The following is a 12,988-nucleotide window of genomic DNA, read 5'->3' as shown; positions in this document are numbered from 1 at the left end:
CATCTCCATACGCTGCTTTGTTAATGGTTGTGTTTAAATATTAGTGTAGATATGCAGTGCTATAGTGTGTATATGTATGCTCCCCCATGTAAGTCTTTAAGACCTTATAGTTTAGGGAATTGAATGTGGCAAATGTTAGGTTAGGTCACCATCTGTTTGGCTTAGACCTTGTCAGGCCGTTGTCTTCTTTGAGGGAATGTATTTATTTTAAATGTTGTGGCCTAAAACATTAGATTAGCAACTTTTGTAGGTTACAGTTGATGTACAGATTAAACAGGTACACCAATGCATTTAGTGAAACATATGTGATTTGTGAAATCTTAGTCCACGTATGGATCTTTAGAGAGAGTATTTAGTTATGGTTTTAGGAAAAGACCTCTAGGAAAGTATACTTAAGGCAAAGACTGTTACTACTTTCTGAGAATGTGCTTAGGGAATGTCATACAAGAAAATTGTTCAGGTATAGGGTTTAGGTACAAGCCCTGAAAAGAAAAGGATAAATGAGCTCAAAAGGATATCTAAAACAGTCCGGACTATGAAAGCAACTATAAGTAGAGACTAAATGTAAGGTTTAACCGCAAGTACTGATTCAGTCCAAATACATATAGTTATGTGGGGCATTAATATCTGGAACCTATGAATTTATGGAAATATGTATAATAAAGCTAACCTGGACTTTCTAAACAAGCAGCTCACAGCTGATCTGTGTCTGGACTACCATAAATACCCCTCCAGGTTACTAGAGAATACCAGTCCCGTTCAGATGGAAATGCATCATGGCAGCTTGTTGCCCAGTTTAAATAAACATATGGTCACAGTGATAACTAAGAAAACGAATATGATACTCATATAAACTCAGAAGCAACAAAAGAGAATTATTAGGGTGTATTATCATGAGGGTATTTATTGAGCATGGACCTATCTTTGGGAAGCAATAGAGAGCTTTATAATTATAGGGAGAAGAACATGGTGACTGGAGGTAGAGAAACAACAGAACGAGGAGCCAACAGGGGAGTGAGAGGGCTGGCAGTTTGGTAGCAAGGGATCTACAAGCAATCTGGGGAGGAAACAGTGGGGAGCAAATCACCCAGTCTCAGATAGGATGGGATAGAGAATGTTGTTTGAACTGATGGAAACTTATGAGACAGAATCACATGTTAGCGTTGATCATGCAAGTGTCATGTGACATCCTTTTTCAGACACAGGATTGTCTTTGTTTCTTGCTGCTATCAAAATGAAATATTAAACAGATCAGTATGAAAAGTTTGAAACATTGAAATAGTGTCCAAACATCTATCATATAGCTAAGAAAAGTAATTGGCATCACAATTCACACAAAAAGAAAAAACAAAACTACTAATATCAAGCGGACTGAGACATGACATGATGTGCCTACAAAGTAATGGCAAGGACATCTCAGACACAATACGAGAGTGGTTTTGGAGGAAATAAACCACTTTAATCAACACTACCATGAATATATCAGAAAAGTGTATGGACCGAAACAACCAACTATACATGGACAGCAGTGCACCATTATAAAATCCGGACACTGACAATGACTGTTCTATGTAGGACAGACATGTAAGCCAAGAGAAACTAGATACTTCTGCACGGCAGCACACAAAAAACACATACATTATTTGAACCCATATACCAGACCCGCAATAGAACACTCTGCTAGGCTAAGCAATGATACGCTAGACAAGAGTGGGTGATTTTAACCTTTGTTATCAATGGGGTTCTCGCAAGTGTCCGGTGATTGTAACCATTTTTATCTATGGGATTCTCGCAAGTCCCAGGCACATTCACGGCTTCTCTTCCCATGGAATGTAAATTATGCCCTATTCTTATGACTTTATGGGCCAGATTCTCAAATCTTGCATCAGAAAAAGGAGCAGGCTGATTCTCAAAGGGCATCTGAATGAGCGCATCCTAGAGGAGCTCATTCAGATGCTCTTTTTCAACCCTTCCGCACATCATTGATCTTGGTCTCTTGGACGTCTTGCCTTCATACTCACTAGTTCTGCCCATCTCTCTGGTGTTGGTCCTTTACTCTCAAGCTTTCTCAACAATGCCTCAGGGTCTACCCGTCGTTGAGGTTGCAATCAATCTTTGTAATTGGTCCATTGTAGACCTTGCCAGATCTCAGTATTCTCTGGCTTTTTAACAGATCCCTCTTGGACCTTTAGGGTCAGTTGTGTGTTTTACAAGGTCCCACCCAGATCTTGGTTTCATTTCTGTTTGTCAGCAGGTCCCTCCTGGACCTTTGGTTCAGTTGTTTCTCAGGTGATCTGACATGAAGATTTTGTTCAGTTCTCTGTTTCTTAAAAGGTCATCCTAGAACTTTAGCTCAGCTCTGGTATCACAACAGGCTCCTCCCGGACCTGTGGTTCTCAACACTTTGCATGATCATTTCAATCCACCCCTCATTAGGATCCACCATACACTTCTTTTCTTGGGCTCTGTGGTTCCGGGTTCTTCTTCAAAGGAACCATGGGAGAAGGAATACCATGTTTCAGGGTTGCTAATGGGCCAACAAGTGCCCACCTCAGGTACTCTTGGAGAAGCACATCCAACACCGTCCTAGTTGTTCACTTCCACCACATAGGTGCAACGGAAAATCAATGTACTCACCACGCTCCCATTGTGGACGTGTGCAGCCCCCATTCAAGGAAACATGAAAATAAATAGTTTGCAGATCATGGTGATGGGGAGAACTATGAAATGAAGGGTAGGGTCTTGGGGTATTACCATTGTAGATAAGAGAGACAATGCTTTGCCGCCAAATCATAAAGTCACCCATGTACACCTAACCCTAGCATATGTTTTTGATCTTTTAAGTGTTAGCAAACTTTGGTTAGGGTACCCCTTTTCCCCTATTGCCTCCAGGTATTGCTGGATGCTATAATCTGGACTGTGCATGTGTGTCCAAATGGCTATGCATGGACATTTGTCCTGCCTCAGGTGACTGGGGAAAGGTCACTGAGCTTGTGCCAGTAGATCATGATTGTATGAAACAGCCCTGCCAATGGTCTTCACATCAGCACCTGAATAATGTCAGGGTTGGATGCCCTATGCCCTTCGCCTCAGGAGAATGGGACCAGAAGTACGTGTGCAAAACTATTTTGACCCATAAGAACCACACTATATAATATGAAGGAGCATGAACAAGGCCCAATTCATAGAATCCAGCGCAGAAGCAGCGCAAGTGCCGCACGCTGAGAAGGAGCACGTGTCACGCATGCGCCAGCCGTAGCGCAAACCAACAAGTGCGCGGCACACTTATTCATGGATTTCCTGAGGCATCAGCAGCAGTGGTGCATTGAACAGCAAGCAGCGCCAGTAATGCCCCCAACAGGGCCCTGTGCGCAGGTAAAAGCCAGTGAAATTCCCAATACAGCGCAAGGCCCCACGCCATCCGTGGCCCAGCACACAGCCACCCCCATTGTTATCCAGTGAAAAATCAGAGCGCACCCCGCTGGCACCAGCCAAATCCTGTGGAAAGGCCTGTGCATACTCAGTCCGCATCCCAGCGAAATTGTGTAACCCGCTCACACCAGCCAAATCGCGTGGGAAAGCCTGCATGTACCCTGTCCGCACCCCAGTGAAATTGCGTACCCCAGTCGCACCAGGCAAATTGCGTGTGAAGGTCCGCGTGTACCCGGCCCACACCCGAGCAAAATCGTGAACCGGCGCTCACACCAGCCAAATCACGTGGGAAGGCCCGCGTGTACCCTGTCCACACCCCAGCGAAATCACGTATCCCGCTTGCACCAGCCAAATTGCGTGGGAAAGCCTGCGTGTACCCTGTCCGCATGCCAGCGAAATGGCATACCCCACTCGCACCAGGCATATCACGTGGGAAGGCCTGCGTGTACCTTGTCCGCACCCCAGCAAAATCACGTACCCGCTTGAACCAGCCAAATCGTGTGGGAAGGTCCACGCGTAGCCCGTCCGCAGCAGAGAGAAACCGCATACCCCGCTCACACCAGGCAAATCGTGTCGGAAGGACCGCGCGTACCCCGTCCGCGCCCCAGCAAAATCGCATACCTTGCTTGCACCAGGCAAATCGCGTGGGATGGCCTGCGCCGCGTACTCGCAATACATGCACAACTCCCCTGGAAGTAGACGCCTCCTCATGGGACAGCCAGACCCCAGCACTGGACCATACCCGCAGGCAGTCCACACCACATGGGACCCCCATCACCCGTGACCATACCCCGCAGGCAGCCAGACCACATGGGATCCTCACCATCACCCATGAACATACCCCGCAGGCAGCCCACACTACATGGCCCCCCCATCACCCGTGACCATACCCGCAGGCAGCCCACACCACATGGGACCCCAATCACCCGTGACCATACCCCGCAGGCAGCCCACACCACATGGGACCCCACCATCACCCGTGAACATACCCCGCAGGAAGCCCACACCACATGGCCCCCCATCACCTGTGACCATACCCGCAGGCAGCCCATACCACATATGTCCCCCCTATCACCCGTGACCATACCCCACAGGCAGCCCACACCACATGGGACCACCATCATCCGTGACCATACCAGGCAGGAAGCCCACACCACATGCCCCCCATTACCCGTGACCATACCCAGCAGGCAGCCCACACCACATGGCCCCCCATCTCTGTGACCATACCCCGCAGGCAGCCCACACTACATGGACCCCCACCATCACCCGTGACCATACCCTGCAGGCAGCCCACGCCACATGGGATCCTCACCATCACCCATAAACATACCCCGCAGGCAGCCCACACCACATGGCCCCCCATCACCCGTGACCATACCTGCAGGCAGCCCACACCACATGGGACCCCAATCACCCGTGACCATACTCCGCAGGCAGCCCACAATACATGGAACCCCCATCACCTGTGACCATATCCCGAAGGCAGCCCACACCACATGACCCCCCTCACCCATGACCATAGCCCGCAGGCAGCCCACACAACATGGGACCCCCACCATCACCCTTGAACATACTCCGCAGGCAGCCCATACCACATGGCTTCCCCCATCACCCGTAATCATACCCCGCAGGCAGCACACACCACATAGGACCCCCATCACCCGTGACCATACCCCGCAGGCAGCCCACACCACGTGGCCCCCCATCACCTGTAACCATACCCTGCAGGCAGCCCAAACCACATGCCCCCCCACCATCACCCGTGACCATACCCCGCAGGCAGCCCACACCACATGGCCTCCCATCACCCGTGACCATACCCCGCAGGCAGCCCACACCACATGGGACCCCCACAAACACCGGTGAATATAACCTGCAGGCAGCCCACACCACATGGGACCACCATCACCTGTGACCATACCCCACAGGCAGCCCACACCACATGGGACCACCATCATCCATGACCATACCCCGCAGGAAGCCCAAACCACAAGCCCCCCATCACCCGTGACCATACACAGTGGGTTGCCCACACCACATCGTCCACCCATCACCTATGACCACACGCCACAGGCAGCCCACACCACATGGGAACCCCACCATCATCCGTGACCATACCCCGCAGGCAGCCAACACCACATGACCTCCCCATCACCCATGACCATACCCCACAGGCAGCCCACACCACATGGGACCCCCACCATCATCCGTGAACATACCCCACAGGCAGCCCACACCACATGGGACCCCCACCATCACCCGTGAACATACCCACAGGCAGCCCACACCACATGGTCCTCCATCACCCGTGACCATACACTGCAGGCAGCCCACACCACATAGCACCACACCATCACCCGTGACCATACTGTTAGGCAGAAACCTGTGCAGTTCCTTCTGGGACCACTGCAAAAAGTTTAAGACTACAGGAGTTATCGGTAAACCCAATTGGTAGCAGTCTGCACCACCCAGATTTACTTGGTAGCTGTGGCTGAGCAGTCAGACTTCTCTCAAGACGAGTTAGGCAGTATTTGGAGTATACAGAATAGGGCAATTTACACAGCAGACACGGATCAGAGCTTGGGTGTAAAGATATATAATTATTTATTTAAAAACACATCTATGAAAAACACACTGGCACTAATATGGCAAACAACTCCAATCACAATCACTATAAATATATATCAATCCTCTAACAATATTTCGACAAGTCTAGGTTCAAAGACACCACTTATTTGCAGACAGAGGTGAGTGCTTTAACCTAGATGGCACTCTAATATTCGTTAGGAAGGGAGAGAAAAAGGCAGGATAGGAAACCAACTCAGTACCAACACTTTTACGAAACAATTGCAAGGCAAACAAGGCAGGGTCTGCTGTAGATCAAAGTTCAGAGGCTGGGCCCTCTCGGAGAGCGGCAAGGCGGTATGTCCCAAAGAATACCACAGTGGAAATGCGCTTCAAGTCTTTGTAGGTTGGACCAGTTTAGAACAAAAGTTAAGAAAGTCTGGAGGCGACCCAGTGGAAAGGTAAGGATTTAAGACATCTCACACTAACCGTCACAAGGGAAGCCAGGCGGACACAGTACCTTGTAAGTGAAGAGACAGCTCCGGCGGGGGCAGTTGTTCCTGGTGGTGGATGCAAGTCGGGGCTTTGCCAGAATATGAGGTGATCTCGTCGTCGAGGAAAGTTGAAGATCGTTGCACCACCAGGGAAGAGACCAGCCGCGGAGCGCTCCGTCACAAGGCACCACCTTTTGGTCGGGGTACAGTGGTTAGTGGCTATCCGGTTGCCGGGGTGCTCAGCACGGGCAATTCGACCACTAGTCGTCCTGGAAGTGAAGAAAAAGCAAGGGACTGGTTGTTCCCACCAGTCAGGGGAAGAAGACTCTCCAGCAGGGAGATCTCCTCTGTCGTTGGGAAGTGGTGATTCGGTTCAGAAGGGCTCCACCGGAGGTGTCGTCGTTGCAGGTCGGCTCAGCTTTACCCTCTTCAGATTCTTAGGTCCTGTGGCGACTTCTGAAGTCCCAGTCCCAAAAGCCCTGCTTTTATGCAGAAAACCCCCATTCATCCAGCCTAGCTGTCAATCAAACACGCTAAGTGGTGAGCGGGGCGGCTCACCACTTGGGCCAATCACACCAGAGTGCGACTTGAGTTGGCAAGGCAACTCAGTCCAGGGTGCCTAAACCCCCTCCCACACCCCCTATGGTACCCAGACAGAATGGCACCACTCTGGAGGCTTCTGTGCAGAAGCCCGCCAAAAGTGGAACAAAGGGCTCAACCTTTGGTTCGGAGTTACATAGGCGAACACATACGGCATTTTAAAAACCGAGTTCTGGCAGAAATTACCAACCGGTGGATTTATTTAAGACAAATAAACCGGCGGTATGTTAGAGACTAATGTGGAAAAGTATTAGCCTCGAACAATGGGAAGAATCCCATAGGAATTTATTCGCGGTCGAATATAAAAAAGTAGTATCCACTGCCACCAGCCAAAACTCGACGAGGGGGGAGGGGACAGTGCCCCCTCGAACAACAGACCCAGGGGTAATTGAATTACCCCTACCAGTACGTCCACAATAGGATGGTCTGTGCTGGTTCTGTTAGTAAATTTAGGTCTAGTAAAGCCAATGGTGACTTTACATGCCCTGGGAGACAGTAGTCAATCCCAGGGTATGGAGTCTATGGTGGGGATCACCTAGGACACCCCAGTGTTACGGCACGGAGGGTGCGGTGTAACACACATAGCAAAACACATGAGGCCCTATGGAGTAAAAGACCCCATAGCCCATAGAACACATTAACATTCAAAGAAATCAACCACAAATCATGTCCAAGAGTGGGAGAAAAGAGTCTCACTCTTGGCAGGATGGAAAAAACAAACTCCAGAAATCCAGAAAAGCTGCTGGGGGACTCACTAGGTTAGGAAATTCAGCCTAAACAGAGAATTCTCCCTAACACATACCCCGCAGGCATCCCACACCACATGGCCCCCCATCACCCGTGACCATACCCTGCAGCCAGGACACACCACATGGCCCCCCATCACCTGTGACCCTACCCTGCAGGCAACCCACACCACATGGGACCCCCATCACACGTGACCATACCCCATAGGCAGCTCACACCACATGGGACCCCCACCATCACGCGTGAACATACCCCGCAGGTAGCCCACACCATATGGTCCCCCATTACCCATGATCATACCCCACAGGCAGCCCAAGCTACATTGCCTCCATTACCCCTGACCATACCCTGCAGGCAGCCCACACCACATGGGACCCCCACCATCACCCGTGTCCATACCCCTCAGGCAGCCCATACCACATGCCCCCCATCACCTGTGACCATGCCCCGCAGGCAGCCCACACCACATGGGACCCCCACCATCACCCATGACCATAACCCGCAGGCAGCCCACACCACATGGCCCCCCCATCACCCGTGACCATACCCCGCAGGCAACCCACACCACATGGGACCCCCCCATCGCCCTTGAACATACCCTGCAGGCAGCCCACACCACATGGTCCCCCATCACCCGTGACCATACCCTGCAGGCAGCCCACACCACATGGGACCCCCACCATCACCCATGACCATACCCCTCAGGCAGCCCATACCACATGCCCCCCCATCACCCCTGAACATACCCCGCAGGCAGCCCACACCACATGGTCCCCCATCACCCGTGACCATACACTGCAGGCAGGTCAAACCACATAGGACCACACCATCACCTGTGACCATATCCCGCAGGCATCCCACACCACATGGCCCCCCATCACCCGTGACCATACCCTGCAGCAGGCCACACCACATGACCCCCCATCACTCGTGACCATACCCTGCAGGCAACCCACACCACATGGGACCCCCATCACCCGTGGCCATACCCTGCAGGCAGCCCACACCACATGGCCCCCCCATCATGCGTGACCATACCCCGTAGGCAGCCCACACCACATGGGTCCCCCACCATCACCCGTGACCATACCCCGCAGGCAGCCCACACCATATGGTCCCCCATTACTTGTGACCATACCCCACAGGCAGCCCACACCACATGGGACCACCATCATCCGTGACCATACCACGCAGGAAGCCCACACCACATGCCCCCCATTATCCATGACCATACCCAGCAGGCAGCCCACACCACATGCCCACCATCATCCGTGACCATACCCCGCAGTCAGCCCACACTACATGGGACCCCCACCATCACCCATGACCATACCCCACAGGCAGCCCACACCACATGGTCCCCCATCACCCGTGACCATACCCCGCAGGCAGCCCACACCACATGGGACCCCCACAATCACCGGTGAATATAACCCGCAGGCAGCCCACACCACATGGGACCCCCATCACCTGTGACATACCCCGCAGGCAGCCCACACCACATGGGACCCCCATCACCCGTGACCATACCCCGCAGGAACCCCACACCACAAGCCCCCCATCACTCGTGACCATACCCAGCGGGTTGCCCACACCACATGTTCCACCCATCACCCGTGACCATACGCCACAGACAGCCCACACCACATGGGACCCCCACCATCATCCGTGACCATACCCCGCAGGCAGCCCACACCACATGGCCTCCCCATCACCCGTGACCATACCCCGCAGGCAGCCCATACGACATGGGACCCCCACCATCACCCGTGAACATACCCACAGGCAGCCCACACCACATGCCCCCCCATCACCCCTGAACATACCCCGCAGGCAGCCCACACCACATGGTCCCCCATCACCCCTGAACATACCCCGCAGGCAGCCCACACCACATAGGACCACACCATTACCCATGACCATACCCCTCAGGCATCCCACACCACATGGCTCCCCATCACCCATGACCATAACCTGCAGGCAGGACACACCACATGGCCCCCCATCACCCGTGATCATACCCTGCAGGCAACCCACACCACATGGGACCCCCATCACACGTGACCATACCCCGTAGGCAGCTCACACCACATGGGACCCCCACCATCACGCATGAACATACCCTGCAGGTAGCCCACACCATATGGTCCCCCATTACCCGTGACCATACCCCACAGGCAGCCCACGCCACATTGCCTCCCATAACCCCTGACCATACCCTGCAGGCAGCCCACACCGCATGGGACCCCCACCATCACCCGTGACCATACCCCTCAGGCAGCCCATACCACATGCCCCCATCACCTGTGACCATACCCCGCAGGCAGCCCACACCACATGGGACCCCCACTATCACCCATGACCATACCCCGCAGGCAGCCCACACCACATGGCCCCCCCATCACCCGTGACCATACCCCGCAGGCAACCCACACCACATGGGACCCCCCATCACCGGTGAACATACCCCACAGGCAGCCCACACCACATGGTCCCCCATCAGCCGTGACCATACCCCGCAGGCAGCCCACACCACATTGCCCCCCCATCATCTGTGACCATACCCTGCAGGCAGCCCACACCACATGGGACCCCCACCATCACCCGTGACCATACCCCTCAGGCAGCCCATACCACATGCCCCCCCATCACCCCTGACCATACCCCGCAGTCAGCCCACACCACATGGTCCCCCATCACCCGTGACCATACACTGCAGGCAGCCCAAACCACATAGGACTACACCAATCACCCGTGACCATACCCTGCAGGCATCCCACACCACATGGCCCCCCATCACCCGTGACCATACCCTGCAGCAGCCACACCACATGACCCCCCATCACTCGTGACCATACCCTGCAGGCAACCCACACCACATGGGAACCCCATCACCCGTGACAATACCCCGCAGGCAGCCCACACCACATGGTCCCCCATCACGCGTGACCATACCCTGTAGGCAGCCCACACCACATGGGTCCCCCACCATCACCAGTGAACATACCCCGCAGGCAGCCCATGCCACATTGCCCCACCTTAACCCGTGACCATACCCTGCAGGCAGCCCACACCACATGGGACCCCCACCATCACCCGTGACCATACCGCTCAGGCAGCCCATACCACATGCCGCCCATCACCTCTGACCATACCCCGCAGGCAGCCCACACCACATGGGACCCCCCATCACTGTGAACATACCCTGCAGGCAGCCCACGCCACATTGCCCCACCATCACCCGTGACCATACCCCTCAGGTAGCCCATACCACATGCCCCCCATCACCCGTGACCATACCCCACAGGCAGCCCACACCACAGGGACCCCCACCATCACCCGTGACCATACCCGCAGGCAGCCCACAACACATGGCCCCCCCATCACCTGTGACCATACCCCACAGGCAGCCACACCACATGGTCCCCATCACCTGTGACCATACCCCGCAGACAGCCCACACAACATGGGACCCCCATCACCCGTGACCATACCCCACAGGCAGCCCACACCACAAGCCCCCCATCACCCATGTCCATACCCAGCGGGCAGCCCACACCACATGGCCCCCCCTCACCTTAACCATATGCCGCAGGCAGCCCACACCAAATGGACCCCCACCATCACCTGTGACCATACCCCCAGGCAGCCCACACCACATAGCCCCCCATCACCCGTGGCCATACCCCCGCAGGCAGCCCACAACACATGGGACCCCCACCATCATCCGTGAACATACCCTGCAGGCAGCCCACACCACATGGTCCCCCCATCACCCGTGACCATACCCTGAAGGCAGCCCACACCACATGAGACCTCCACCATCACCTGTGACCATACCCCGTAGGCAGCCCACACCACATGGGACCCCCACCATCACGTGTGACCATACCCCGCAGGCAGCCCACACCAGATGGGACCCCCACCATCACCTGTGACCATACCCCACAGGCAAACCCCGACCCATGTCCCCCACTCCCACCAGTGTCAGCAACCTGCAGGCAGGCCCCGACTCATGTCCCCCACCAGGGACGGCGACCTGCAGGCAGGCCCTGGCTCATGTCCCCTACCAGTGACGGCAACCTGCAGGCAGGCCCCGACTCATGTCCCCCACCCCCACCAGTGACGGCAACCTGCGGGCAGGCCCCGATTCATGTCCCCCACCATTGACGGCGACCTGCAGGCAGGCCCCGACTCATGTCCCCCACCCCCACCAGTGATGGCAACCTGCAGGCAGGCCCCAACTCATGTCCCCCACCTCAACACATTGGCCCAACATGCAATAATGTACCATATGTCCACTAAAATGCTAGCAGACGCTGCACCCCCACGGTGCACCTCAACACCCATCCAGTGGTTCTGCTCCCCAGTACATGCCCCATGGCATGGGAATCACAAAATCACACATGCATGTTTGCACACACATGAACAACATTGCTCAACAGCAGGGACACGTAACAGAGCCAAGGAAGAGTGAGACATGCACCAAACCATTGAGCGCAGACACCACTTGGATTCGAAGGTATAAAAATGTATTAATGAACTTGTATAAAAATCATCCTCAGTAAAATACATCTAGTAAAATCATCATGAATGTAATCCAAATAGAAATGAAATCAACAACAAAAACAAATGGGATGTAAAAAATGAAAAACTCAAAAACGTGGTCCACATCCATTGATGCATCTCAAATTGTAAACACAAATCATAACAAAACCATTCCTCCATGGTGTACAAAAAGGTTACAAAAAAAATATCTAACTATATACAAAGATCCAGGGTCCATGATCTTAAAACATAAATGAACAAAGAACTCCATGAAGAAAGAACTATGTACAAGATGTCGAGTCCATGAACTCCAAATGAAAAAAAACAAACAAATGAAACGTACTCCTAAAGAACTATATACAAAGGTAGCGGGCTAGTCCTATGACTCACCATTTCCCCCAAGAGTGTCGGCCAGGGAATCATCAAACTCTGCATCAATTTCCCTGTGGCGGCCCTGTGCTCTCCCCTCGAGGGCCTGCAGGGACTCCATCATGCTCCTTTCAAACTCCTGTGAGACTCCTCAAGGAACTCATCCCGCCTCTCCGCCCGATGCAGGTTGTTCTCTGCCCTGGCGATGGTGAGTTGTTCCCCCTGTGCCC

This window comes from Ambystoma mexicanum, chromosome 12 (assembly GCF_040938575.1).
Source record: "Ambystoma mexicanum isolate Mex_15411 chromosome 12, UKY_AmexF1_1, whole genome shotgun sequence".
In the NCBI taxonomy this organism is placed as follows: domain Eukaryota; kingdom Metazoa; phylum Chordata; class Amphibia; order Caudata; family Ambystomatidae; genus Ambystoma; species Ambystoma mexicanum.
This window is presented reverse-complemented; position numbering follows the sequence as displayed.